The sequence below is a fragment of the Tamandua tetradactyla genome, chromosome 2 (genome assembly GCF_023851605.1).
Source record: "Tamandua tetradactyla isolate mTamTet1 chromosome 2, mTamTet1.pri, whole genome shotgun sequence".
In the NCBI taxonomy this organism is placed as follows: Eukaryota; Metazoa; Chordata; class Mammalia; order Pilosa; family Myrmecophagidae; genus Tamandua; species Tamandua tetradactyla.
The window spans coordinates 174,005,885-174,023,155 of record NC_135328.1 but is presented as its reverse complement, the minus strand read 5'-3'; the positions used below and the strand labels follow the sequence as shown (position 1 = coordinate 174,023,155).

At 39.5% G+C, this 17,271-nt stretch overlaps 1 protein-coding gene and 1 pseudogene across 12 annotated transcripts in view; both read right to left on the bottom strand.

The window, feature by feature from the left end:
• LOC143674264 (BEN domain-containing protein 5) overlaps window positions 1-17,271 on the bottom strand; it is a 1,810,590-nt gene that overhangs the window by 345,866 nt on the left and 1,447,453 nt on the right. The gene's annotated exons all lie outside the window — the stretch shown is intronic.
• Window positions 7,734-17,236, bottom strand: LOC143654464 (RING-box protein 2 pseudogene; annotated as a pseudogene).

The window sequence follows — 17,271 nt, the reverse complement described above, 5'->3', positions numbered from 1 at the left end:
CTCTTTATATATTCTGGATACTAGACTCTTATCTGATATGTTGTTTCCAAATATTGTCTCCCATTGTGTAGGCTGCCTTTTTACTTTCTTGACAAAGTTCTGTGATGCACAAGTGTGCTTAATCTTGAGGAGTTACCATTTATCTATTTCTTTCTTCAATACTCATGCTTTGGATGTAAGATCTAGAAAACTGCCTCCTATTACAAGTTTTATAAGATGTTTCCCTACACTTTCTTCTAAAAGTTTTATGGCCTTAGATCTAATATTTAGGCCTTTGATCTATTTTGAGTTAATTTTTGTATAGGTTGTGAGATATGGCTCCTCTTTCATTCTTTTGCATGTGGATATCCAGTTTTCCAGGCACCATTTATTGAAGAGACTATTCTGTCCCAAGTGACTTGGCTTGACTGCCTTATCAAAGATCAATTGTCCATAGATGAGAGGGTCTATATCTAAACACTATTCAACTCCATTGGCCAGTGTACTTGACCACTGCAGCTTCATAATACGTCTTGAAGTCAGATAGTGTGAGAACTCCAACTTCTTTTTTTTTTATTTTTATCTATTTTGGGCATCCTGCCCTTCCAGATAAATTTGGTTACTGTTTTTTCTACTTCTGCAAAGTAAGTTGTTGGGATTTTAACTGGTATTGCATTGAATCTATAAATCAATTTAGGAGGAATTGACATGTTAAATATATTTAGTGTTCCAGTTCATGAACAGGGTATGCCCTTCCATTTATTCAGGTCTTCTGTGATTTCTTTCAGCAATTCCTTGTAGGTTGTTTTGCACAGGTCTTTTGTATCTTTAGTTAAATTTATTCGTAAATATTTTATTCTTTTGGTTGCAATTGTAAATGGATATTTTGTTGATTTCCCCCTCAGATTGCTCATTACTTGTATATAGAAACACTACAGATTTTTGAGTGTCGATCTTGCAACCTGCTACTTTGCTGTACTCATTTATTAGTTCTAGTAGTTCTGGTGTGGATTTTTTTTTTTTTTTTTTTTGGTTTTTGACATATAGTATCATATCATCTGCAACAGTGAGGGTTTTACTTCTTCTTTTTCAATTTTGATGACTTGTATTTCTTTTTCTTGTAGAATTGCTTTGGATAGAACTTCCAGCACAATGTAGTATAACAATGGTGACAGTGGACATCCTTGTCTTGTTCCTGATCTTAGGGGGAAAGCTTTCAGTTTTTCCCCACTGAGGATGATGTTAACTGTGGGTTTCCCATATAGTCCCTTTATCATGTTGAGGAAGTTCCCTTCTATTCCTATCCTTTGAAGTGTTTTCAACAAGAAAAGATATTGAATTTTGTCAAATTCCTTTTCTGCATCAATTGAGATGATCATGTGAGTTTTCTGCTTTGATTTGTTGATATGGTAGAATACATTAATTGATTTTCTTATGTTGAACCATCCTTGCATATCTGGGATGAATCCTACTTGGTCATGGTGTATAATTCTTTTAATGTGCTGCTGGATTCGATTTGCAAGAATTTTGTTGAGGATGTTTGCATCTATATTCATTAGAGAGATTGGTCTGTAATTCTCTTTTCTTGCAGTATCTTTGTCTGGCTTGGTATGAGGGTGATGTTGGCTTCATAAAATGAATTAGGTAGCCTTCCCTCCTCTTCAATTTTTTGAAGAGTTTGAGCAGGATTGGTACTAATTCTTTCTTGAATGTTTGGTAGAATTCACATGTGAAGCCAACTGGTCCTGGACTTTTATTTTTTGGGAGTTTCTTAATGACTGATTCAATTTCTTTACTTGTGATTGATTTATTGAGGTTGTCTATTTCTTCTTGAGTCAATGTTGGTCATTCATGCCTTTCTAGGAAGTTGTCCATTTCATCTATATTGTCTAGTTTATTAGCATAAAGTTGTTCATAGTATCATTACCTCCTTTATTTCTGTGGGGTCAGTGGTTATGTCTCCTCTTCCATTTCTGATTTTATTTATTTGCATCCTCTCTCTTTTTCTTTTTGTCAATCTTGCTAAAGGTCCATCAATTTTACTGATTTTCTCATAGAACCAAATTCTGGTTTTGTTGATTTTCTCGATTGTTTTCATGTTCTCAATTTCATTTATTTCTGATCTAATCTTTGTTATTTCTTTCCTTTTGCTTGCTTGAGGGTTAGTTTGCTGTTCTTTCTCTAATTCTTCCAAATGAACTGTTAATTCCTTGGTTTTTGTTCTTTCTTATTGTGCTGGTTTGAAAGGATGTATGCCCCCTAGAAAAGCCATGTTTTAATCAAAATCCCATTTCATAAAGATAGAATAATCCCTATTCAATACTGTATGTTTGAAACTGTAATCAGATCATCTCCCTGGATGATGTGATTTAGTCAGGAGTGGCTGTTAAGATGGATTAGGTGATGACATGTCTCCACCCATTTGGGTGGGTCTTGATTGGTTTACTGGAGTCTTATAAAAAAGGAAACATTTTAGAGAATGGGAGATTCAGAGAGAGCAGCACTACAAAGCAGAGAGTACACAAGCCAGTGACCTTTGGAGATGAGAAAGGAAAATGCCTCCCGGGGAGCTTCATCAAACCAGAAGCCAGGAGAGAAAGCTAGCAGATGATGCCGTATACACCATGTGCCCTTCCAGATGAGAGAGGAACACTGACTGTGTTTGCCATGTGCCTTTCCACTTGAGAAAGAAACCGTGAACTTCATCGGCCTTCTTGAACCAAGGTATCATTCCCTGGATGCCTTTTTGGACATTTTTATAGACTTGTAATTGGGACATTTTCTCAGCCTTAGAACTGTGAACTAACAACTCATTAAATTCCCCTTGTTAAAAGCCATTCCATTTCTGGTATATTGCATTCCAACAGCTAGCAAACTAGAACACTTATTTTTTTATATAGGCATTTAGGGCAATAAATTTCCCACTTAGAACTGCCTTTGCTGCATCCCAGAAATTTTGATACATTGTTTATTCATTTTCATTTGCCTCAAGGTATTTATTGATTTCTTTTGTAATTTCTTCCTTGACCCACTGGTTGTTTGAGAGCGAGTTATTGAGTCTCCATCTATTTATGAATTTTCTGGCCCTCTGCCTGTTACTGATTTCCACTTTATTCCTTTATGATTCAAGAAAGTGTTTTATATGATTTCAATGTTTTTAAATTTATTGAGACTTTCTTTGTGACCCAACATATGTTCTATCCTTGAGAATGATCCATGAGCATTTGAGAAGAAGGTGTATCCTGCTGCTGTGGGGTGTAATGTTCTATAAATGTCTTAAGTCTACTTCTTTTATTGGATTATTCAAATTCTCTATTTCTTTATTGATCCTCTGTCTAGATGTTCTGTCCATTGACGGGAATTGAAATCTCCAACTATTATGGTAGATGTGTCTATTTCTCTTTTCAGTATTTTCATGTTTGCCTCATGTATTTTGGAGCACTCTGGCTCAGTGCATAAATAATTATGATTGTTATGTCTTCTTGTTGAATTCTTCCTTTTATTAATACATGGTGTCCTTCTTTGTCTCTTTTAATTTTTTACATTTGAAGTCTAATTGGTTGGATATTAATATAGCTATTCCTGCTCTTTTCTGATTGTTGTTTGCATGAAATATCTTTTCCCAACCATTCACTTTCAAATTATGTTTGTCCTTGAGTCTAAAATATGTCTATTATAGACAGCATATAGTCTGCATTTTTTAATCCATTCTGCAAGTCTATGTCTTTTGATTGGAGAGTTTAATCCATTAACATTTAGTGTTATTACTGTAAGGGCAGTGCTTCCTTCTACCATTTTGCCTTTTGGATTTTATATGTCATATCTAATTTTTCCTCCTTTTACCTTTACAAATAGTCTTCATTTCTACACTCTTCTCCACACCTCTCTCTTCTGTCTTTTCTCATCTGTCTCTAGTGCTCCCTTTAGCATTTCTTGTGGAGCCAATCTCTTGGTCACAAATTCTCTCTGTGATTTTTTGTCTGAAAATGTTTTAATTTCCCCCTCATTTTGAAGGACAATTTTGCTGGATAGAGAATTCTTGGTTGGCAGTTTTTCCTCTCTAGAATCTTAAATATATCATACCACTATCTTCTTGCCTCCATGGTTTCTGATGAGAAATCTATGTATAGTCTTATTGGTTATCCTTTGTATGTGATGGATTGCTTTACTCCTGGTGCTTTCAAAATTCTCTCTTTCTCTTTGACACCTGACATTCTGATTAGTAAGTGTCTTGGAGTACGTCTATCTGGATCTATTCTGTTTGGAGTACGCTGCACTTTTTGGATCTGTAATTTTAAGTCTCTCAGAAGAGTTGAGAAATTTTCAGTGATAATTTCTTCCATTAGCCTTTCTCCTTTTCTTTTCTCATCTCCTTCTGAGACACCCACAACATGTATATTCATGCACTTCATGTTGTCATTTAATTCCCTGAGTCCCTGCTCATATTTTTCCATTCTTTTCCCTATATTTTCTTTTGATTGTTGGATTTCAGATGTTCCATCCTCCAGTTTACTAATCCTATCTTCTTACTCTTGTAGGTTTCCATTGTTTTTTTTCATCTCTTCTACTGTGACTTCCATTCCCATAAGTTCTGTGATTTGTTTTTTCAGACTTTCAATTTCTTCATTTTGTTTGTCCCTTGCCTTCTTTATATCCGCTCCCAATTTGTTGATTTGAGTTTTCATGAGATTTTCCATGTCTGTTCAAACATCCTGAAGTAATTGTTTCAACTCCTGTATCTCATTTGAATTGTTGGTTTGTTCCTTTCACTGGGCCATATCTTCAATTTTCCTTATATGAGTCATTATTTTTTGCTGGACCTAGGCATTTGATTTCCTTAATTAGTTTATTCTGGAGACTATTTTCACTCTTTTACCTAGGATTTTTTTTTTTTTTCTGGATGGCTTTGTTCTCTATCTGTTCTTTGACATTCAGTTCCACTTATTCTAGACCTCTAGCATAGGTTTTGTTTTATGGATCAGAATTTTTCAGTTCTTGTTTTCTTGTTTGTTGTCCTGCCTGTATGGTGTATTTTTTTTTCCTCTTAGGAGGGTCTACTTAGATATTATAGACCCCAGTCAGATCTTCCCAGACAAGACTGGCTTCCTCTCAGGAGGAAAGAGTCACCTGCATCAGTTTCTTTGAGGATGAGACCCAGTAGGTTGGCAGACTTTCCTATGAAGCCTCTAAACTCTCTGTTTTTCCTATTCTTCCCAGTATATGGTGCTTGCTTGCCTGCAGGTCCCACCAGCATAAAATGATGCAGTAACTTTAACTTCAGCAGACTCTCCCTGCTGGGGTCCAGGCTGAGACAGAGGAGAGGTTGTATGCCAGCTTTAATTGCTTCAGTTTTCCAGTCCCTGGGGTCTGAATTCCGTGAGGGAGGGATTCCATATAAATTGGGCCCCACCCCACTCCTGGGGAAGGCACATCCTCCATGGAATTACCTCCTTTCACCTGACCAGCCTCTTTACCTCTCAGACAAGCTTAATTCTGCCCTTGCCTGGGGCAGTTGGAGCCTGAGAAGCCTTGCATTGTAAAAAAAAAAAAAAAAAAAAAAAAATCCTTTTTAGAGCAGGACCTCCATTCCTTGGGTTTGTTAATCAAGAGCTTAAGTTATTATGTATCTCCAGGTCCTATGTGCCACCTTTTTTTTTTTTTAGGTTCCAGAACTTTCTAGTATTTTGTGGTGTCCAATCCACAAAACCTCTGTGTTTTTTTTCCCCATCAGCCCTGCCCCCTTTGCACTTGGGCAAAAACTAGTAACTTCAGCTTTTATTCAAGGTTTAGCTGAGCTGGGGGTCTATTTTCAGTAGTCAGAATTTGCTAATTAATTCCACAATTGGAGCTTGGTTGAGCTCAGCCTCTTGCCTTTTGTAAAGTCTCTTTCCTTTCCCCTCTGGGAACCAGCCTGTGGGGTGGGGCACCAGCCTCCTCAGCTTGGGGGACTTATGGTTCTGGGTGGGATCGCAGCTGGTCCAGCTTGTCCAGACTGGTATAAGCTGTGTGTCTGGTCCTTGATGTGCCCCAGCAGTTGTTCTGTACTGTTCCTGGCTATTTACTAGCTGCTCTGGAGGACAAACTAAATCCCACACCATATTAAGCTGCCATCTTGGACTGGTACCTGTTCTTTAAGCTTGTATCTAGCTAGTTTAATGACAAAATTTCTCTCAAATGTCAGTAACTAAACAAACAAAGAAGAAAGGAGTGAAAAAAGAAAATACCTCTCCCAGTTTTGTCAATTGGCCTGAGCAGTGATCTCCTTCAGGAATTACTCATGCCATGACCTTAGAGAATAGCTTGTGGCCAAAGAATTGGGACCTTCTTGATCCTTTCTGTGCATGTGCTTGTCTTGAACATGCACATGTGGCTCTAGGAATTGCCTGTTTATAGTGATACAAAAGTACCTTCTTTCCTAGGAAATAGTTTCCACACATACCTAGGAACATTATTTATGTCCTACAGCCAGCAATTCCTTGCCCCAGGCAGCATGATTTGACTGCTTTCCAACAATCTGTAGAAGAGCTTCATGCAGGACAAGATTTGGAATGTTGAGTCCCTCAGTTCCACACCAGACAGACTGGGCTAGACATACATGTTCCCAGTATATACACAGGGGTTACCCTGTTCTCTCCAGAACCAGAACCTGGGATCCACATTGGGATATGGGTCATATATTCACTGGGCTGGGAGAGGTGAAGGAGGGGCCAGCCAGGTGCTACAAGATCTTACTGCTTTTAAGTTGCCTTTTTGTTGATACAGCACTTGCTCTGTAACTGTAATCCTTTAATTTCTTTTTGGAGTTTTGAGAAAGTAGTTTCTGCCATTTCTTACTGGTTGTTCAATGCTTCTGGGGGTGGGGGGGGGTGGTGGGGATGGGAATAGATCCTGAAGTTTCTCATTCCACCATTTTAACTGGGGCTCACCCCCCTATCCACACTTTAGGTGCTAGTATTATTCAGATTTTATTCTAAGTCTTGTGACCTTCTTATTCTGTATATTCATATACCTAGTGCAGATTTCTCTCTTGAGCTCCAGACACCTACAGGCATTTATTTACTAATTACCTTGACAGTGTGATGTCTCACTGGCATCTCAAACATTCCAATCTCATCTCTTCAAGCCTTCCTCCCCAGTCTACTTCTCCTCAGATGATCCATTTTTTACTAAAGAGCATCACCATTTATCTGGTGACCAGGTCAGAAACCTGTAAGTCATTCTTGACTCCTCCTGTCTCAACTCCTCAGCCACCAACTCTTATTGATTTTGTCCCTTGAATATTTCTCAATTCCATCTGTTTCCCTTCTTCTTTACTGTATCATGGCTCAATTTTTACTTCCCCATACTCACACTTAACCTTCCCCAATCCATTCTCCATATTAGAGTGATCTTTATCGAATGCAAATCTAATCATATCACTCCTTGAATAAGATTTTTCAAAGGTTTCCCATTGCTTTCTTAACAGAATAAACCATTTATTAAAACATCATGTGATAAATTTTTTGATCCAATTATATAACAGTAAACATTCCCCCTCATTAGTATTCTACCTAAAACACAGTTATAATTAAATCACATCATAATCCAATCTGACCAGAACTTGAAAATACTTATATGTCATTTATCACTCAATGATTTAACAGTGAGGTGAGTGCAATCTAGGTCTTCTTGATGAGTCAAAAAGACAAAAAAAATCCCATATACCCCAAGGCTAAATTTTATGTACACTGCTCACTGGTATATGACCAAACTTAAAATTCTCATTACATCAAATGAAGGTTTTATGAGTCATATCTCCCCTCTCCTCAAAAAATAAATACCAGAAACATATTTAGGTTAAAAGTTGGGTTTAAAACTGAACTTTGTTACTATAACATTCTCTCTCTCTTTTCAACTGACCAACCACAAGTATGCAAACAGTTCTCTTTTGAATAGAACTGCTTCCACAGCCCCTTGGATATCAATAGGTAAATTATAAAGGTCATTTGATTTGTAGTTCTCTCTTCTTTTACAGCACTGCTAAGCAGTGTGTGAAACACATACCACAGAGGTAGAAAGACCATTTTTAAAAAATTACCTTCTTTATTATAGAGAATTTACAAAAAAAAACCCTGACAAAATGTTAGCCCATGCCTTGGATGAATGGCAAAGAACCATGAAGCCACCTCCTATTTGAAGAATTATGTCCCCTGGAGTGTCCAAGCCTTTGTAGGGTCCTTGTTGATAACAAAATCCACCAGGGCTCTGAACAACTGCACTGAAAGTGCCTTCCACCATTCTCGTTTGCTGATTCTTGGGACCACCCAGTCTTGCTGGCACAGAGGGCAGCAATTATTCTGTTTTATCCACAAGGACATGCAGCAATTATGGAAGGAAAGTTTACATTTTCCCCAGACTGCAATACAATCTTCTTGTTTTCAGCTTGACATCTAAGATAGGCATTCATCACCCGGACCCTGCTAATGGCGCACTTACGAACTTCACGTCCCAGATCCACATGGCCAGGGCACACCACTTCTTGAGGGAGAATATTTTGTCACCCCTCCGACTTGGAGCCTGCACTCCTAGAATGAGAGGACACTACCTCGAACTCCATGCCGTCCTCCAGCGCCACAGACCTGGTGACTGAGAGGTTGAGCCAAGAGAAGCCGGCAGTGTGTTTGCTCTGTGGGGCCGGAAGATCTGCTGCAGAGCTGCCCCATTGCTCTTAGCATAAAGTCTCAAATGATTTAAATCCTGTGTTACCTACTTCCTGCTAACTCTCTGGACTCAATTCTTGCTACATACTCTCTCATCCTCTTTGCTCCAGCCAAACTGGCTGCCATCATCATCTCCTCCTCCTCCTCCTCTTCCTTTTCCTCCTCCTTCTGTTACTTTTTATTTTGACATAATTGTAGCTTCATATGTAATGTGAAAAAAAATCCAGAGAGATCCCATAAACCCTTCACTTAATTTCTACCAGTGGTAAGATCTTGCAAACTATAGTGGAATTTCACAAATAGAAAATTCACATTGATGTTATCTTTTGACCTTATTCAGATTTCACCAGTTTTACATTTGCATATTTGGGTATATTTGTCTCTTTAGTTCTATCTTATCACATGTGTAGATTTGTGAGACCACCACAACAGTGAAGATACAGAACAGGTCCATAGCAAGGATTAAACCGGCCTTCTTTTGGCTCCTTCAATGGACAACTTTCTTTTTACTTCCAGGCTTTTACACATGCTGTTTCCCCTACTTATAACATTTCCACCATACTCTTCATTTGTCCAATTGTTATTTATCCTTCAAACCTTAACTGAAACATCAATTTCTCAGAAAAACTTTCTTGATTTAGCCACACTTAGTTAAGATCCTTGCTCTCTGTCTTTTAGCATTCTATACTCCTCCTCTCCCACCATTATATTTCTCAGCATCTCATAGTTAAGCTGCATAAAGCTGGCTTGTTTACTTCTATATCACCAACATTTAGCAAGTAACTGCAACAAGGAAATTTCTGAATTAAAATGGGCAGGTATAATGAATTCAGGAAAGCTGATTAGTCAGGCAAAGTTCCTGTCATTAAGGAGCTCCTTCTCATGAAAGAGATAACTCTGATACAATAATTTAAATGCTGCCTTGGAGCGAAGCACTGGAGGTTGTAGGGACCCAGAGTATTCATTTTACTTCTAGCTTTCAGATTTACATGCATTGAAACAGCCGTGACCCAGAAGAGTACACAGAGAACCCATGTTCATGTGTCCAGAACACATGTTTGGGCAGGTCAGCTAAGTGGGGCAGACATTGTGGTAAAGATACTAAAAACCTGATTTCAAAGACTTCAGTTGGACAATTTTCTCAGCTCCATAACCATATAAAGAGAAGCAGTCTTGTTCAAGGAGAAGCAATCTTGTTCATAGACTGGATCCTGACATTAGCTCCACAATGAGTCCTGACCCTGGTCTCAGATTTTGAAACCATCCAATCATAAATACAGCATCTTCCATAGGGAACAGGTAAAATAATGGCAAACCTTCAGGGAAGCCCACTCTGCAACAAGGAAAGCAGAACCCCAAACATGTCCTCCTAGGGGTCAATGACATAAACATCCATTTCAGATACTAACAAGAGAAAGAGAATTATTGAATCTTGAAGAGTTTGAAGAGTTAAAGATGGAAGGGCCCTTAAAAACCTTTACCCCTTAACTTCCCCTTTTATAGCACATAGAATGGGAATTCAGCTGACTGAACATAGAAAGAGCATAAATACTAAGATTCCATATCCAGTTTTAGATCCAAAAACTCTTGCTCCCATTTCTTAATCCTTTCTGATTAATTTTACTACAGCATAACTGAATTTTGACTCAGGAACATCAAATGACAAGATTTTCCCCTGCTTCCAGCTGGCCTTCTCTAATATATTCTCCCCACCAGCCAGAGTGATTTTTAAAACATGAAATCTGGTCAGGTTACTCTCCTGATTAAAATCCTTCAGTGGCTTCCCATCACTCTCAGGGTAGAGTCCAGTTTTCTTAGCCTCCAGATCCAGCAGAGCCCCGCCTTCTCTTTATCCTTATTTCTTGCCTCTTCTTACACCCATTTTATTGCATGTACCATGCTGTTTTATACTTTTGTTGAAGCTGTACCCTTTCTCAAAGTGCATTTGTCATGCCCCATGTCTTCTCTTTATATCCTCCCTCGGCTCATTGATTTTTATTTATTTATTTTTTTTGCATGGGCAGGCACCAGAAATCGAACCAGGTCTCCGGCATGCAGGTGAGAATTCTGCCACTGAGCCATTGTCGCACCAGCCTGACTCGATTTTTGATGAGATTTTGCATGTCCTTTAGAACACCCTGAATTAGTTGTTTCAACTCCTATATCTCATTTGAAGTGTTGGTTTGTTCCTTTGACTGGGCCATATCTTTGATTTCCCTAGTATGACTCATTATTTTTTTCTGGTGTCTAAGCATTTGATTTCCTTAGTTAGTTTATTCTTGAGGTTGTTTTCACACTTTTACCTAGGGTTTTCTTGCTAGATGGCTTTGTTCTCTATCTGTTCTTTGATATTCAGTTCAACTTATTCTAGACTTCTAGCATGGGTTCTGTTTAGCTGATTAGAATTTTTTAGTTCTTGTTTTTCTGTTTCTTGCCCTGCCTATATGGAAACTCTTTTTTTTGAGGGGGGTCTCTTCAGATATTATAGACACAGTTAGATTTCCCCAGACAAGACAGGACCACATCTCAGGAGTAAAGCTAGCTAGCATCAGTTTTCCCTGAGGGTGAGACCCACAGGTTATCAGACATTCCTCTGAAGCCTCTAGACTCTGTGCTTTACTATCCTTCCCAGTATTTGGCACTTGTCTGCTTGCAGCTTCCCACCAGCATAAGGTAATGTGGTGCCTTTAATTTCTGCAGACTTTCCCTGACAGGGGTGTGGTTGAGACAGAGATGAGGTGGTAGGATGGCTTTGATTATTTCAGTTTTCCAGTCCCTGGGGCCTGAATTCCTTGAAGCAGGAATTCTACTTGAGCTGGGCAAAAACTGTTGGGGCAAAACTTCTAGTTCCTTTAGTGCTTATTCCAGGTTTATCGCTGGAGGCCATTTTCAGTAGTCATAATTCGTTAATTCTGCAACTGGAGCTTGACTGAGCTAAGCCCTTGCTGCTAGTAAAGTCTGTTTCCTTTTCTTTGAAGGAATCAGCCTACTATGCCTGTTGGGGAGTGACACTGGCCTCTGCAGCTTGGGGGGCTTACAGTTCTGTGAGGGATCTCAGCTTTTCCACCTAATCCAGACTGGTGTACACTGTGTGTCTGGCCACTGATGTCCCCCCAAAGTTGTTCTGTACTATTTCTGGCTATTTACTAGCTTGTCTGGAGGATGATTTAATTCCACACTTCACTATGCAGCCAGCTATCTTGCCCCTTCAAAATATATTTCTTAACAATCTTTGCCTGGCTCTTTCTCAGCCTTCAAGATTCACTTCTGATGTTATTTCTTCCAGAGGGCTTTCCTAGAACCCTTTAAGTTGAGTTACTGCCCTCTCACCCTGTCTCATTTTTGTGTCTACCTCTATCATGTCACTTAGAACCTTCAATTGGAATGTCTGATTTATGTATCTGCACCTTCACCAGTCTGGGCTTCTGGAGGATAGGAACTGCATCTCAATCATTCCTCTCCTGCCAGTGCCCAGTACGGGACCTGGTACACTGGAAATCCTCGGTGAATTTCAATGGGAAAGGAAAATAGTTTTATAATTAATGGTCATTGAGAGATAAATGCATGTGCCAGGCATTATGCCAGATGCTTCGCATGTATTGTGTCATTTCATCCTGATAATAGCACTGGGACTACTAAGCGTGCTTAACAAATCACTCCCACCCAGAGTGATGACTGTGAGTGTCCTACACAGGCTTCAATGTCTGTGCTTCCAGTGATGCTTACAGACTGTCTCTAGGCCCTGCCTTAACTTCCATTTCAACCTGTGACCTCTGGACTCATGTCATGCTTTCTAACCTCTTGCTTCATACTTTACTTGCTTCTCTACCTAGCCCCTTCAGATGGAAGCCAAAGCCAGATTCTCTACCTGTCTTCCGGTTCCACTTCCATCCCAGGCACTGGCTTATCCTCAGCACCAATCTCTGAGGCCCATATGTCTAACCAATACCATCCCAGGGGCCAGACAAAGCTTTAGATTCTCACTTCCAGCTTTGTACTCCAGATCCTTGATTATCTGAGAGGAAGAGCAGATTAAAGTGGGCTTCAATACATCACTGTTCCAGTGAAGACAAAGAAGCTTGGTCAAGGTTACTAGGCTTGCCTTCTGCCCAATGCCAAGATCCAGATGTAGCATCTCCTCTTATATGGAAGCAAATCCTCTTTCTTGAAATAGTCCCCCTCTTGCAGTTTTTTTTTTTTTTTTAAATTTTTTTTATTAATCAAAAAAAAGAAAAGAAATTAACACAACATTTAGAAATCATTCCATTCTACAAATGCACTCAGTAATTCTTAGTATCATCACATAGATGTATGATCATCATTTCTTAGTACATTTGCATCGATTTAGGAAAAGAACTAGCAAAACAGCAGAAAAAGATATAGAATGTTAATATAGAGAAGAGAATTAAAATAATAATACTAATAAAATATATATATATAAAAAGAAAAAAGAAAAAAACAAAAACAAAAGATACAAACACACAAACAAAAAAACAAAAAAACATATTTCAGGTGCAGCTTCATTCAGTGTTCCAACCTAGTTACATTACACTTAGGTATTATTGTGCTGTCCATTTTTGAGTTTTTGTATCTAGTCCTGTTGCACAGTCTGTATCCCTTCAGCTCCAATTACCCATTATCTTACCCTGTTTCTAACTCCTGCTGGTCTCTGTTACCAATGATATATTCCAAGCTGATTCTCGAATGTCGGTTCACATCAGTGGGACCTTACAGTATTTGTCCTTTAGTTTTGGGCTAGACTCACTCAGCATAATGTTCTCTAGGTCCATCCATGTTACTACATGCTTCATAAGTTTAGTCTGTCTTAAAGCTGCATAATATTCCATCGTAGGTATACGCCACAGTTTGTTTAGCCACTTGTCTGTTGATGAACATTTTGGCTGTTTCCATCTCTTTGCAATTGTAGATAATGCTGCTATAAACACTGGTGTGTTTTTGCCCTTTTGTCTTTGCCCTTAAGTCCTTTGAGTAGATACCTAGCAGTGGTATTGCTGGGTCATAATCCATTCTGCCATTCTATGTCTTTTGATTGGGAAATTCAGTCCATTAACTTTTAGTATTATTACTGTTTGGATAATATTTTCCTCTACCATTTTGGCTTTTGTATTATATATATCATATCTGATTTTCCTTCTTTCTACACTTTACTCCATACCTCTCTCTTCTGTCTTTTCGTATCTGACTCTAGTGCTCCCTTTAGTATTTCTTGCAGAGCTGGTCTCTTGGTCACAAATTCTCTCAGTGACTTTTTGTCTATAAATGTTTTAATTTCTCCTTCATTTTTGAAGGACAATTTTGCTGGATATAGGAGTCTTGGTTGGCAGTTTTTCTCTTTTAGTAATTTAAATATATCATCCCACTGTCTTCTAGCTTCCATGGTTTCTGCTGAGAAATCTACACATAGTCTTATTGGGTTTCCCTTGTATGTGACAGATTGTTTTTCTCTTGCTGCTTTCAAGATCCTCTCTTTCTCTTTGACCTCTGACATTCTAACTAGTAAGTGTCTTGGAGAACGCCTATTTGGGTCTATTCTCTTTGGGGTGCGCTGTACTTCTTGGATCTGCAAATTTAGGTCTTTCATAAGAGTTGGGAAATTTTCAGTGATAATTTCTTCCATTAGTTTTTCTCCTCCTCTTCCCTTCTCTTCTCCTTCTGGGACACCCACAACACGTATATTTGTGCGCTTCATATTGTCATTCAGTTCCCTGATCCCCTGCTCAAGTTTTTCCATTCTTTTCCCTATAGTTTCTGTTTCTTTTTGGAATTCAGATGTTCCATCCTCCAGTTCACTAATTGTAGCTTCTGTCTCTTTAGATCTACCATTGTAGGTATCCATTGTTTTTTCCATTTTTTCTTCTTTGTCCTTCACTCCCATAAGTTCTGTGATTTGTTTTTTCAGATTTTCTATTTCTTCTTTTTGTTCAGCCCATGTCTTCTTCATGTCCTCCCTCAATTTATTGATTTGGTTTTTGAAGAGTTTTTCCATTTCTGTTCGTATATTCAGCATTAGTTGTCTCAGCTCCTGTATCTCATTTGAACTATTGGTTTGTTCCTTTGACTGGGCCATATCTTCAATTTTCTGAGCGTCATCCATTATTTTCTGCTGGTGTCTGGGCATTTGATCAGATTTCCCTGGGTGTGGGACCCAGCTGGTTGAAAGGTTTTTCTGTGAAATCTCTGGGCTCTGTTTTTCTTTTCCTGCCCAGTAGGTGGCGCTTGTGGTGCTCGTCTGTCTGCACGGCAGTCGGCCTGGGAAACCGCGCGTGGAGGCGGGAGTCGCTGGCCGCCGTGGCTTGGGAGAGTGCCGGTCCTAATTGCCCAGCTGGCCCGAATCGCCAAGCGTGACGGGAGGGCCCCGCTATCCAACGTTCCCAGTCAGACCGGGGAGCCACGTGCGTGGAGGGGACCCCAGTCGCCAGTCGCCCCGGCGGGGAAAATGCGCGCCCCTCGGGTATCTCACCACAGCAGATTTTCCCTGCCCGTTCAGCTGTTCCAGAATGGGGTACGCTGTCTTTTTGGTCTCTGTCGTGACTCCAGGAGCTGTTTCGTATTGTTTCTGTTTCTTTAGTTGCTTTTCTGGAGGAGGAACTAAGACCCGCGCGTCTTACTAAGCTGCCATCTTCTCCGGAAGTCCCTCTTGCAGTTCTTAAAGGTCTGCCTATTTATCTAATTTTCACATGTTTGTTATGAGCTTTCAAGGCTGGAGCTCTGCTTATTCAGCACCATCCTCCAGGGCCCCACATAGGCCTTTAAGAGGTAAAATATCTTGATAAAGCCTTGGTAAAGGAATGAATGAGTGTTGAGGTCAAGCTCTCACCAATCTCCTTCTAGCCATACGGATGTCCTACCTTTCATCTACTTCGTTATCAAAGGTACTTAGAATCCCCCTTTGTTTTGGTTTAGCAAAAGGAGGCAAAACTATGAAATGCATTTCCTGGTTAATTTTTCTTTGTAATTGACACTAAATCCCTTTGTAAAGAAACACACCCTCAACATCATAAGGAAAATTAGTCATAGTATTATGGTTTAAACAAAAAAGTTGTGAAATTCTGGGGAAAGTACCAGTCACTACATTATCCCTACTATCCTGAGTATACCAAGCTTGGGGTGAAATTTTCTGAGGCTGAGGAAAGAGAAAGCGCTTTGAAATGAAATAAAATTGGGTTCAAATCCTGGCTCTGTCTCTCACATGCTGTGGACATTGGGAGCATAAGAAACCTGAGAGCCATTCTATGTTCTACCCTCTCCCTTACACACGCCAGCTAATCTATCAAGTTCTGCCAATTTTACCTTTTAATGGTTCTCCAATCTCTGCTTCAGCTGTGATCTAGTCTAGTGGTTAAATACTGTGGTGGTTTGGAAATGTATATACCCCAGAAAATCATGTTCTTAAAGCTAATCCATTTCTGTATGTATAACCTATTGTAAGTAGGACCTTTTGATGAGATTACTTCAGTTAAGGCATGGCCCAGAGTGGGTCTTAATCCTTTTACTGGAGTCTTTGATAAATGGGATAAATAGAGAAAGAGAGACAGAGAGAAAGTCACAGAGGCAAGAAGCTGAAAGCAATGAAATCTGAAAAAGAAGTTGAGACCAGTAGGTGCTGCCATGTGCCTTGTCATGCGGCAGAGAACCCAAGGATGGCTGGTAGCAAGTCTTCAGGAAGAAAGCATTACCTGACTCGATTGGGACATTTTTTTCAATCTCAAAACTGTAAATTCCCGAAGTTAATTCAACCCATTTCATTGTATTTGCTTTCAACAGCCTAGCAAACTAAAATAAGCACTTAGGCTCTGGAATGAGACTGTGTGGACTTGAATCTTAGTTTTCTTGCAAACTATGTCATTGGGTAATTTATTTAACCTCTTAATGTCTCAGCTTTCTCATCTGTAAAATAGGGATTAAAATAGCAGCGAGGTCTTTGGATTGTTAACAGAATTCAATGCAATAATTCTGACAAAGTGCTAACATAATGCCTGGCTCAGAGCAGAGTTCAACAAATACTAACTGTCAGTATTTCTTAAGGTCTCAATCTTTGAGGCCCTTATCATCTAGAATTCACACTCCATCCCCAGCTACTGACTACTCTTGCAAAGCCTCCTGCTTGGTTTCTCTTCTCTAGTGTCTTTCCTGCAGTCCTTTATTTGTGAAATAGCCAGAGCTATGTCTCTAAAAGCAAATCTGATCATGGGGTTTCCAGAAGAGAAACCTATAAAGGTGCGTCATTGCCTGTAGACTAAAGCATGCACTGCCTAGGTTGGTGGACAAAGCCTTCTGTTACAGGACCCCTGCATCACTCCAAACAATTCTGAGAGTGAGATTTTACCCCATTTTCTGCCTTGGAATTGTTAAGTAAAATTTCCAAGGTATTACAATTATTCACTGGTCAAACTGGGATTTACACCCAAGCCTCTCTGAGTCCAGGGCCTGGGTTCTGCTCACTGGTCAAACTGGGATTTACACCCAAGCCTCTCTGAGTCCAGGGCCTGTGTTCTGCTCACCGGCTCAGATGGCCTCTTCCCGTTCTGACCGTCCATGAGCTGAAACTAAGAGGCAGAGTCTGAGCAGGAAA